The 13,133-nt window shown below is 40.2% G+C and overlaps 1 pseudogene; it reads left to right on the forward strand.

Annotated features, from left to right (window-relative positions):
• Positions 1–880, forward strand: part of LOC105808215 — a 4,772-nt pseudogene extending 3,892 nt beyond the window's left edge.
• The last annotated feature ends 12,253 nt before the right edge of the window (positions 881–13,133 follow it).

Raw genomic sequence — 13,133 nt, forward strand, 5'->3', positions numbered from 1 at the left:
TTCCAGTTCTTTGAGTTCATTCATTAGGTTGTCTATTTGTGATCTTTTTGACTTTTGGATATAGGCATTTATGGAAATAAACTTTCCTCTGAGGACTGCTTTGGCTGTGTCCCACAGATTTTGGTAACTTGTGTCACCTTTGTCATTTAGTTCAAAGAATATTTTGATTTCCATCTTTACTTCCTCATTTATGAAGGAATCGTTCCACAGAAAGTTGTTTAATTTCCATGACTGTGTAGAGACGAGAGTTTCTGTTGGAGTTGATTTCTGTTTTTATTCCACTGTGATCTGAGAAGATGCATGGTATGATTTCTATTTTTTTTTAATTTTTTGAGACATTCTTTCTGTCCTAGACTATGGTCAATCTCAGAGAATGTCCCATGAGATGATGAGAAGAACGAGTATTCAGTGGTTTTGGGGTAGAAGATCCACCTGGCCGGGCAAGGGCAAGTGGAAGCGGAAGTAGACAGGAGGCTGCCCGGGCAGGGCCAGGTCTCCACACCGCATGCCCAAGAAAATCAGGGTGGAGCCCTACACCCTCACTCCGCAGCAGAACAGCTTCATGAAGGAGGACAAGAGCAACGCCCGGCTGTGGACCAAGGTCCTCAAGGCGCTCAAGGACGGGCCATTCCAGACGTTCCTCAGCAAGGAGGAAGAGGCGTTCCAGTGCATCTGCTGCCAGGAACTGGTGTTCCGGCCCATCACGACCGTGTGCCAACACAACGTGTGCAAGGACTGCCTGGACAGGTTCTTCTGGGCACAGGTGTTCAGCTGCCCACCCTGCCACTACGACCTAGGACGGAGCTACTACATGCAGGTGAACCAGGTGCTGCAGATCATCCTCGCCCAGCTCTTCCCTAGCTACGGCAGTGGCTGGTGATCCGAGCACTTCTCGGTAGCAGTTCACTTAACGAGTGTTGGGGGGGGGTCTTCGGTCGGCCCTTCTGTTGTTCTTAGTGGTCTTAACTTAAACATAGTTTCCCCCCATTCCCTGAAAAGGCGTGTCTTCCTTTCTTTTTTTAATCTATACATTTTCAGGAATTTATGTATTCTGGCTGAAAGTTGGACTTTTCTGTATTTTGTTTAGTTTTTAAAACCTGAAGTCGGTCAGCAACAAAACAAACTATGGCACGAAGGCGGCTTCTGTTCCTGGTATCACGTTCTCAGAGGTTCCTGCCACCGAGTAGCAAGAAGGCGTCCGGCAGCCCAGAACAATCTCTTTTCAAGGTTTGCAGCTTTGGCTCCCAAGGTCAAAGCCAAGTGCGTCTCTCCTGATGGCATCTTATCATATAAAATCAGGCAAGATGGTCCCCTGTGGTGGCCCTGAGCATGGTGGGACCTAGCCGTCCATCAAGAAGTTGTTGAAAAGAGGAAAAAAAAGTCTTCTCCTGCTCAGTTTCAACTCTTCCCTCAAAGCCATCCCTCCCCCACCAGGCTGCTGCATGTCTACCATCTGCTTGAAAAATCCTCTGCCCACGTGAGCAGAGACTTGGGGACCAGAGAACCTACCTCAGCTGGACTTGACTCCACACGGGGTTGGTGTGCGGCTGACGCTGTCCCGCGCAGGAGGCCAGGGAAGCTCTCACGCAAAGCCACGTTCAAGTGCCTTCAGTTCGTTCGTTCTTTCTAAAGACGAGGCTCTTTTGTTTTTAGCATTGAATTTACTGAAAAATGCCAACCAGATTCTAAAAACTGTGATCATCCAGTTCTTCCTGACACTGGGTGGGTGCTTGGGTATGGTTCGAGTTTATAGATCATTAAAATTCAATTTTTTTTACCTTGAAAATTGAGAAGTAAAAGAGGGATTTTTTTTTTAAATAAACACTTTTTCTAAACGAAATTTTTTTGTAGTTACTGTTTATGAACCAAGAAAGATATAACTTAGGGTTTGATTGTCTTTTTTGTTTTGTTTTGTTTTTGTATTTCTTTGGCATGGTTTGTTAATTTTTCTAACTTTACCAAAGTTTGCAACTCATACCTCAACAGAACAGGGATATTTTATATCATATAACTCCAGACTCACTGAAGCAATATTTTTACAAGGTTCTTTTTTTTCCTCCTTATTATTAGATTGTCAATGCGTTAGGGGAAGAAACAACAAAATTCTCTGTAGGCTTTTTCTAGAGTCCAGATATTGGTCCAGATTTTAGATTCTCAGAATAAATGTTTTTCACAGATATATAAAAAATAATAATAATAGAGTCTTATTCTTCCAAAAATGCTAAAACCTGAATTAAGTATTCCCTGAGTCCAACGTTCTCTTCTCCCAAGACTGCTTGTCAGCCAAGCCCATTTGTCAGTCAAGCCCATTTGTTCTAGAGTTCTGTTTAAGTCCATTATTTCTTTGTTAATTTTCTGTTTGAAGGATTTCTCCTGTGCTGTCAGTGGGGTGTTGAAGTCTCCAACTATTATGGTGTTGCTGTCTATCAGTTTGTTTAGATCAAGTAGAGTTTGCTTTATGAATCTGGTTGCACCTAAGTTGGGTGCATACATATTTAGGATTGTTATGTCTTCTTGTTGAACTGTACCCTTCACCATTATATAGTGACCCCCTTTGTCTTTCGTTACTTTTACTGATTTAAAAACCAAGTTGTCTGAGATCAAAACTGCCACACCAGCTTTCTTTTGGCTTCCATTTGCTTGAAAGATTGATTTCCACCCCTTTACTTTGAGTCTAAATGCATCCTTGCAGGTTAGATGCATTTCCTGGAGACAGCAGATGCTTGGCTTGTTTTTTTTTATCCATTCGGCCAGTCTATGTCTCTTGAGAGGGGAGTTCAAACCATTCACATTTATTGAGAGAACCGATAAGTGGGGTGAATTACTGTTCATTCTGTTGGGTTGCATTTTGTTGCTCTGTTTTCTCTCTTGAGCCATTGTGGAATCTAGCCTTTGATCTTTAACTTTTGAGTGGTTTAACATTAGAGACTGTTTATTGTGCTGATCCTTGTGTAATTCTGTTTTGAGTACTTCTTGGAGAGCTTGTCTTGTCTTGGTGAATTCCCTCAGTCTTTGCTTATCTGAGAATGTCTTTATTTCTCCTTCATATATGAAACTTAGTTTTGCAGGGTACAAGATTCTAGGCTGGGCATTATTCTGTTTCAGAAGAGTGAGAATGGGGCCCCAGTCTCTTCTTGCTTGTAGGGTTCCAGTTGAGAAATATGGAGTTATTCTGATGGGCTTTCCTTTATATGTTACTTGTTTCTTTGGCCTTACAGCTCGTAGAAGGGCCTCTTTAGTGGCTATTTTGGTTGATCTTATGACTGCTTGACGTGGTGTCTTCCTATTTGCATTGAATCTCCCTGGGGTCCGTTGAGCTTCTTGTACCTGTATATCTAGATTTTTAGCAAGGCCTGGAAAATTCTCCTCTATTAATTCTTCAAATAGCTTATCCAGCCCTTGAGTGTTTTCTTCTTCATCTTCTGGAACCCATATCACCCTCAGGTTCATTTTTTTCACATAATCCCACATTTCTTATAGGCTTATTTCCTTTCTCTTAATTTTCTGCTCAATTTCTGTGACTGACTTATTTAATTGGAAGGAGTTGTCTTCAGTCTCTGAGATTCTTTCTTCTGTTTGATCCACCCTGTTCTTCAGGCTTTCCATGGTGTTTTGTAGTTCCCTGAATAAGTCCTTTATTTCCAGGAGATCGGTTTGATTGTTCGTTAATATTTCAATTTCTTTAGGGAATTTTTCTTCCAAGTTCTGGATTTTTTTGCGGTTTCTTTGTGTTGGTTATCCATTTTTTCTTGCATATCATTCTGTTTTCTTACAATCCATGTTTGAAATTCTTCTTCTGTCATTTTAGTGTTCTGAGTTTGGTTAATGTCCATTGCTGGGGAGCTGTTGTTCCTCTTTGGGGGTGTGCTTTCTGTTTGAGCCTTCATACTTCCAGAGTTCTTTCGCTGGTTCCTTCCCATCTGGATCAGTTGTTCCTTCTTGACTTTAGATTTTCGTTTGGATAATTACATGCCCTGTTTAGTCTCTGAGCCAGTAGGTGGTGTTTGTGGGTGACATTCAACCACATCCTTTATGATGAATCAGTAGATGCAGTAAAAGGGTGTGCAGAATGACCTCCCTGTCAGTAGGTGGTACTTGCCGGGCGGAGCAAGCTGCAGTGCTGTTTTTGGATCCTGTAGCTAGCTCTTATTCTTCTAGAGAGGCCCTCTTGTGCCTCGGGTGTTGGGTGGGACCCTGGGATTTCCAGGTGTGTCCTTATTCTCCACCTCAGTGGGGGCAGGACCGGGGGTGAGTCTGGGTGGGGCTGGGTTGGGTAAACCTGCCCTCAGGCTCCACAACTGCTGTTAGCAGGGGTCAAAGTTCTGCTCTTTGTTTCTGTGCAAAGCTGTTGGAGGGGCTGAAATGGCTCCACTCAGCTGAAAGCCTGGGCTTGGGGAGTGGGGCTGTTCAAGACCCGCACTCTGGAGCAGGTCTAGCTCCCCTCCAATCTCCCCCTCTCCGTGGCCTCTCCCAGGCCAGCAAGAGAGACCTCAGGCTGATGGCTCTCCGCTTTCTGTGACGTGGACCAGGAGGTTCCCTACCCAGGAATATAGCCTGAGCTGGGTCCACAGCCCTCGTTTGGGAGGAGGGTTGTTGTTCCGGCATGCTGATCTGTCCCTGAAGGCACACACTCCTCAGTAGGCTCTTTCACAGATCTCTCTTCTGTGCCCCTGGGCAGTGAGATCGTGACCTGGGTGTATGGGGTCTGGTCTGCAGGCCTGTGTCCTGGACCCTGGAGATCAATCCCTGACCCTGCCAGGGGGAGGGGTGCTGGTCTCAGATCACCTATAGGGTGCCCAAGCTGGTTCAATTTCACTCCATCTTGGGACTTGCCCCACTCTCCTGGAGACCCCAGACAAGCAGCACCTGGGAGGGCTGGCGGATAGGGAGCTTGCAGTCTGAGTACCCCTCAGTTTCCCAAACAGCCCCAAAAGAAAGCTCCCTTTCCTTGGAGATGCCTCTGTGTGATGGCTAAATTGTCTCTCTGGGCACCCACGGGTAGGGAGGGGCAAGGAGAAAATGGAGCACTATGGCTTCTGCTGATAGGCTTGGGTCTGCGCCTGGGGAGGTGCCCCGAGGGGGCTGGGAGCCCGGCGCTGGGTCCGCAAGATACCACTGCTCACTGGCGGCAGCCGTCTCTGGGCTGGTGTCTGCAGGTCTCTCCAACTGCTCAGGAGCCCACCAGCAGTCCGAGATACAAGGGAAGGGGAAGTTAACCGCTCCACCCACCCTTGTTGCTGGCCTCCAAGCCTCTCGAGACCTTTCTCCTTCCAGTTCTCCTCCACAATATCTTCCTGTGGAGTCTCCTGTAGTTTCAGGCACCCTTCCTTCCGACCCTCACCTGATCTATGTGTTTCTCTGCTAGCTTATTTTTTTCTCTTTCTTCTAAAATTCATCTTTTTTGCAGAGACACTCTGACTGGTGGCTTTTCTCGTCCGCCATCTTTTGTAATTTAAAGCAACTTTTTAATGATAAGACTGTACTGCAAGAAAGAGTCATTGAAATTTTTTAAGCAAGAATATGATGTTGCTATGTATATATTGTTTGTCCTCTCTTATTGAATCCTTTAATGGGCTCAAAAATATTAAATCTAAAATGGACATTTTAATAAAAAGCCATTCTAACTGGGGTAAGATGATATCTCATTGTGGTTTTAATTTGCATTTCCTTAATGATTACTGATTTTGAGCATTTTTTCATGTGTTTATTGGCCATTTGTCTTTCTTCTTTTGAGAAGCTTCTATTGATGTCTTTGCCCACTTTTTAATAGAATTGTTTGTTTTCTTATTTTCTTGCTGATTTGCTTGAGTTCTTTGTAAATTCTGGTTATTAGCCCTTTATCAGACGTGTAGCTTGTGAGTATTTTCTCCCATTCTGTAGGTTGTCTATTTGCTCAACTGATTGTTTCCTTAGCTGTGCAGAAGCTTTTTAGTTTAATCAAATCCCATTTATTAATTGTTGTTTTGCCATGATTTCCATTGGGGTCTTCTTCATTTTCCTCCAGAATTCTTATGGTTTCATGCCCTAGATTTAAGCCTTTTATCCGTTTTGAATTACTTTTTGTGAGTAGTGAGAGGTAGGGTGTTTCATTCTTCTGCACTTGAATATTTATTGTGGCACAGTTCACAATAGCAAAGATGTGGAATCAACACAAGTGCCCATTAATTCATGAGTGGATTGATAAAATGGTATATGTATACCGTGGAGTACTACTCAGTCATAAAAAAGATGAATTAATATCTTTTACAACAATCTGGATGAAACTGAAGACTATTTTCCTAAGTGAAGTATCTAAAGAATGGAAGAACAAACATCACATGTACTCACTATTAAATTGGAACTAACTCATGAGCACACATGTGCACAGAGGAAAGTAAAATTCAGTGGAAATCAACCTACCTAAAGGGTACAATGATCACTGTTTGGGTGAGGGGTGCACCTATAGCTGGGACTCAAGCATTACAAAAATGATCCATGTAATCTAAAACATTTATACCCTCTTAATATTTTGAAATAAAAATATATTAAAGCTAAAATGTGCCTTAGAAACCATCTAGGACAATGATTTTAACTTTCACAATAAGGAACTGGATCCCAGAGAGGCACCTTAAACTACTCAGCCCATGCAGATTTGGTGGTAGAATATGATTAGAATTTAGGACTTCATACCTATTCTGCATATTTATGCTGTATTTCTTCCATTAACACTCTATTCCTGACTTTTTTTTAGATTGTCAATTATAACGAATTACAATGACTGTAACCCTAATCATAATGACATCCCCCTTTTCCCTTCATTTTTAACATTTATCAAATCTGTTGTGTAGTCTAAGACAGAAAAAGGAGACATTGGTTTTCTATTATGTAGAATTAGAATAGTTGTTATTCATTTATGCTCATTTAGTCATTTCAAAAAGAATTACTTTCATCTTATTAGTGCTTTTAGACTAAACTTCTGATAATTACCACATTAAATTTCACTCTTCTAACAATTTTCCCTGAAAATTGTTGAGAAGGCATTTTTGAGATGGTAAGGGGAAAGACTGTAGACTTAGGAGTCAGGGTAGCAGGGCTTATGATACATTTTCATCATGTATAGGTTAAGTGATCTCGTACAAATTACTTACATACTTTGGTGAATTATTGAGAGCATTAATACCAACCTAGGCAAGTTGTCATAAGTTTTAAACTCCCAGTATGATAAATAGGTATATTTTTCATGTTCAAATAATTTAGAGAAAATTAGGATTTTTTTAAAATTCATTATTAATTGACACATAATAATTATAATACATGTACACAATGTGTAGTAATCAAATTAGCAATTAGCATATCCATCAATTCAGCTATTTATAATGTCTTTGTGATGAGAAAGGACACTCAAAATCCTCTCCTAGCTATTTTGAAATATACAATATGATATTGTTAAGTATGGTTTTCCTACTGTGCAACGGATAACCAGAGTTTATTTCTCCTACCTATCTATAACATTTTACTCATTAACCAACCTCTCCTTATCTCTCTATCCCCTCTAGCCTCCCCAGCCTCTGGTAACCACTATTCTATTCTCTACTTCTGTGGGATTAACGTTTTCAGATTCCACATATGAATGAGATCATGAGTGTTTATTTTTCGATGTTTGACTTATTTGACATAACATGATGTCCTTCAGGATTATTCGTGTTGGTGCAAATAACAGGATTTCCTTCTTTTTATGGCTAACTAGTATCCTATTATGTAAGTATACCACTTTTTCTTTATTCATTCATCCATTTATGGACATTCTGGTTTATTCCATATCTTGGCTATTGTGAATACTGTTGCAATAAACATAGCTGTGCACATATCTCTTTGACATACTAATTTCATTATACACACACATATATATATATGATATATATACATAGTGGAATTGTGGTATCATATGGTAGTTCTGTTTTTAATTTTTTGAGGACCCTCCATACTTTTCCATAGTGGCTGTATGAATTTACATTACTCCCAGTAGTGTTTAAGAGTTCCCCTTTCTCCACAACCTGGCCAGTATTTGTTATTTTTTTTGTCTTTTTGATAATAGCAATTCTAACTAGAGTGAGATGATATCTCCTTGTAGTTTTGATTTGAATTTTCCTGATCATTAGTAATGTTGAGCATTATTCACATACCAGTTGGCCATTTGTGTGTCTTCTTTTAAGAAATGTCTATTAATACCTTTTGCCTATTTTTAAATCAGATTATTTATTTTTTTTGCCTTGGAGTAGTTTGAGTTTCTTATATAATTTGGACATTGAAACTTCAGATATATAGTTTGAAAATATTTTATCCCTTTATGTAGGTTGTCTTTTCACCCTGTTGTTTCCTTTTTGGTGCAGAGCTTTTCAGTTTGTTGTCATCCCATTTGTCTATTTTTTGTTGTTGTTGCCTATGCTTTGAAGGTCTTATCAAAAAAAACAAAATCTTTGCCTAGACCAATGCCATGAAGTCAGTGTTTCCTACTTATTTTCTTCTAGTGGCTTTATAGTTTAAGGTCTTACATTTGTCTTTATCTTTTTTGAGTTCATTTTTGTAATTGTTGAAAGATATGTATCTAGTTTCATCCTTCTGCATGTAGACATACTGTTTTCTCAGCACCATTTTTTAAAGAGACTATCCTTCCCCCAATGTATATTCTTGGCACCTTTGTTGAAGATCAGTTGGCTGTCAGTGCACGGATTTTTTTCATAGGTTCTCTATTCTGCTGTGTCTATGCCAGTACCATGATGTTTGTTGTGTATTTTAAAGTCAGGTAGTGTAATGCCTTGCTTTGGCTATTCAAGGTCATTTTGGTTCCATACAAATTTTAGTATCTTTTTCTGTTTATGGGAAGAATGTCTTAGGCATTTTGATAGGGATTGCATTGAATCTGTAGATGGCTTTGGAAAGTGTGGGTATTTAACAACACTAAGTCTTCCAATCTACGAGCATGTGATATCTTTCCATTTATTTGTGTTCTCTTCAATTTCTTTCATCAAAGTTTTGTAGTTTTTATTGTAAGGATATTTTTTCTCCTTGGCTAAAGGAGATAAAATTTTATTTATTCCTAGGTGTTTTAAATTTTTTGGTGTCTATTGTAAATAGGATTGCTTTCTTTTTTTTGGCAGATTTGTTTGCTGTTAATATACGGAAAATCTATTGATTTTGTATCCCACAACTTTACTGAATTTATTTATTGGTTCTAACACTATTTTGGTGGAGTCTTTAGGGTATTCTATATATAAAACTATGTCCTCTATAAATAGAGAAAATTTGACTTCCTAATTTCCAATTTGGCTGCCTTTTATGTTTTTTCTCTTGCCTAATTTCTCTAGCTAGACTTCCAGCACTATGTTGAATAAAAGTGGTGAAAGTGTGGATCCTTGCCTTGTTCCAGATTTCAGAGGAAAAGCTTTCAACTTTCCCTGATTCAATATGATGTTAGCCGTGGGGTTTTCATATATGGCTTTTGTTGTGTTAATGTATATACCGTCTATACCAAATTTTTTGAGAGTTTTTATCATGAAGGGATACTCAATATTATCCAATCCTTTTTCTGCATCTTTTCAGGTACTAATATGATTTTTGTCCTTCAATCTGTTAATGTGATATATCATGATTATTGATTTGTACATGTTGAACCATTCTTGCACCCCTGGGATGATCCTACAAGATCATGATAAATGATCTTTATGACATGCTATTAGATGTGGTCTGCTAGTGTTTTGTTAAGGACACTTACCAACAGGTTCATCAGGGATATCGGCCTGTAGTTTCCTTTTAGTTTTGCATCCTTTTCTAGTTTTAGTATTAGGGCAAGGCTAGACTCTTAGAATGAGTTTGGAAGAATTCCTTTCACTTTAATTTTTTGGAATAGTTTGAGAAGAATTGGTATTAGTTCTTCTTTAGATGTTTTGTGGAATTCAGCAGTGAAGTCGTCAGGTCTTGAGCTTTCCTTTGATTGGAGACTTTTCTATTACTGATTCAATCCTAGCACTCATGATTGATCTGGCCAGGTTTTGTATTTCTTCATGACTCAATTGTAAGCTGTTTGTGTCTAGGAATTTGCCTATTTCTTCTAGGTCTTCTAATTTTTGGTGTATAGCTATTCATAATAGTTTTTTATGATTCTTTGTATTTCTGTGATATTAGTTATAATATCTTTTTTCTTTTTTTCATGTATTTTTCCTTTTCCTTTTTTTCTTTTTTATTTCAAAGTATGATGGAGATACAAGTGTTTTTGGTTACATGTATTGATTTTGTTATGCTTGAGTTTGGGGTTATAAGTGTGCCCATCTCCCCAGTAGTGTTCATTATACCCTTTTTTTGATGTTGTCCAATAGATTCCATAAGCTTTCTTTGTTCCCTTTTTTCTTTTTTCTCCTGTGACTGTTTATTTTCAAATGTCTCATCTTCAAGCTCACTGATTCTTTCTTCTCATTGATCAATTCTGCTGCTGATGCCATCTATTGTAATTTTTATTTTATTTGTTGTATTTTTCAGCTCCAGGATTTTTGTTTGATTTTTTATTATTATAATCTCTGTTAAATGTCTCTGATCAACTTCTGAATTGTTTCTCTGTGTTTTCTTGAAACTCATTGAGTTTCTTTACAACAGCTATTTTAAATTATTTTTCTGAAAGATCATATATCTCCATCACTTCAGGATTAGCCTCTGGTGCCTTATTTTGTCCCTTTGGTGAGGTCATGTTTACATGAATGTTCTTTATATGTGTGGGCATGTGATATTGTCTGCATATTGAGGGATTATGTGTTTATTTCAGTCTTTACTACCTTTTTTGGATTGTGCCCATTCTTCTTCAGTGGGCCTTCTAGAGATTCTAAGAAGACTGACTGTTGTTCCCCCAGAGCCTGTTACTACTGCAGGTGTCTTCGCTCTATAGGATACTGTAAGTACAGGTTTGCCACAAGTCTCATGAGGCTCCAAGGTTGGCATGGCTCTCCAGCCCAGATGGGCCTGGGGAAGAGCCAAGGGGAATACTTGGGCTTTAAAAGAGAGCTGGCAGGAACCCAAGCCCAGAGCCTGTCCCAGGGATTTAGACAGGGGAACCTCCCAGCAGTATTCTTCACAGGGAGAATGTTTCCTCAATTGCAGTGAGGGGGCTGGTTCTGATATTGGTGCTCCTCAGGCTCTGCTGTGAGACAGAGGCTGGGGACCCCATCTCATTGGCTCTGCTAGGTGTGTGTCTCCCTGCACGTTCCTGCAGAGGCAGGATAGTTCACTGACAAGAGTGAGAATGGCTGGAACTGAAAGAGGGTTCCTTCAGGATCTGCTGTGACATAGAGATTGGTGCACCTATCTCCTGGTTTAACCTCTCTTCTAGTAAGTTCCTCCATTGGTTAGATGGAGCGGTCATAGCTGGGACTTGGTCCCCTTTGGATCTGCTGCAGGATGGTTGCTGATGAGTTTGTCCCCTTGGCTCAGAAGGGTGTGTGTCTCCCAGCAGGACCCTGAAGAGGCAGAAGGGGTCCCTGACTGCAGCAGATGGAGCCAGAGCGGTGACTAGGTCTCCTCAGGATTTGCTGTAGGATGGAGGCTGGTGAGCGCATCTCCTTAGCTCAAACAGGTATGCATCCTCCCCTAGTTCCCTGCACAGGTGACATAGGTCCCTGACTACAATCAAACTGGCTGGAGCTGAGACTGAGACATATTAGGATCTGTTGTGGGATAGTGGCCAGCAATCCCATCTCATTTGTTAAGACAGGCATGCATTTCTCAGCAGGAACCTGAACAAGTGGAATTGTTCCCTGACTGCAGTGAGAGGGGCTGGAGCTAAGATAGGGTCCCCCTCATAATGTGCTGTGAGAAAAAAGCTGGTGAACCTGTTTAATTAGCTCTACCAGATGCACATCTCCCTACAGGTCCCTGCATAAGCAAAATATTACAGTTCACCAACTGCAACACAAGGGTCTAGAACTGAAACTAGACACCATTGGGATCTGCTGTGGGATGGGGGTTGGATCCCTCATCTCCTTGGCTCAGATAGGCTGATGTCTCCCAGCAGGTCCTGCCCATGTGAGATAAGTCTGTGAATGCAGCAGGAGGGGCCATATCTAAGATAGGACCCACTCAAGATCTGTTGTGGGATAGAGGCTGGTAAGCTCCTCATGAAGGCTCAGACCAGGACTTTGGGATATGGGTAGGTCCTTGTGTGAGCATTTCTAAGCTGGGACCTCAGATGAGGAGGGCTGAAGTTGAACCACAGAGCTTCCAGGTTTACTGCTGAGACCAATGTTAGCAGGCAGGTGAGCCTCTCTGTTGAGGCACTATTATGCATTTCTCCCTCTGTACCCTTTGGGAGATCATTTTGATTGAAGGCTCGTGGATAAATGAGGTTGTAGCCAAGCCCTTTGGGGAATGGAGCTGATTTGGGGTTTAGACCTGGAAGAATGATCAGTAGGTCTACTATTTGGTTGCTGGTCTGCATTCTCAAAACAACCTTCCTAGGTCTTGGTCTCCTTTGGGTGTTTTACAGCCTCCTCCCTGAATCCTAAGGCTCCTGCAGAGAGATTTTTTGTCTGTGGATGAGTACAGAATTCTTATTATTATAGGGAGATTTGAGCAGGTTATCTCCTATTATATCATCTTGCTGATGTCACTCTCCCCATTTTATTTTTTGTAGTCCACTAATTTGCTGAAAGTGGAAGTAGTCACACAAGTAGATAACAAGGTTTAAGGCCTTGTTTGCTTATAATAATTAACATATAGCTGGATGTCTGGTGGTGAAAACTTTTTAAAAAATTGTTTAAGTGAGACAAATTGCCATTTTAAAGATTGGGTTCCTCCTAAATCTATGATTTATGCAATACATAACTTTAGAATAGTTAAGAAAAAATATACAAAATATCAAAAAAGCACAAAAAGATCATTTTATGTTTTTCTATGTCATATTCAGGCCCTAATAGACCCATTCAAAATTTTAAAGATTATTTGAGAAATGAAGACTTAAATACCCAATAAGAAAAAAAATGCATAAATAAGTTTGCTGAACTAAACACAAAACCAAGGATTATCTTATTTTCTAGATGAATGCGCTTATATTTAACTTTCTACTTACTGTTGATTAGGGCCCTGTTCATAGATTCTGTAAAGGAAGATTATAA

This window comes from Propithecus coquereli, unplaced genomic scaffold (assembly GCF_000956105.1).
Source record: "Propithecus coquereli isolate 6110/MARCELLA unplaced genomic scaffold, Pcoq_1.0 Scaffold170, whole genome shotgun sequence".
Lineage (NCBI taxonomy): Eukaryota > Metazoa > Chordata > Mammalia > Primates > Indriidae > Propithecus > Propithecus coquereli.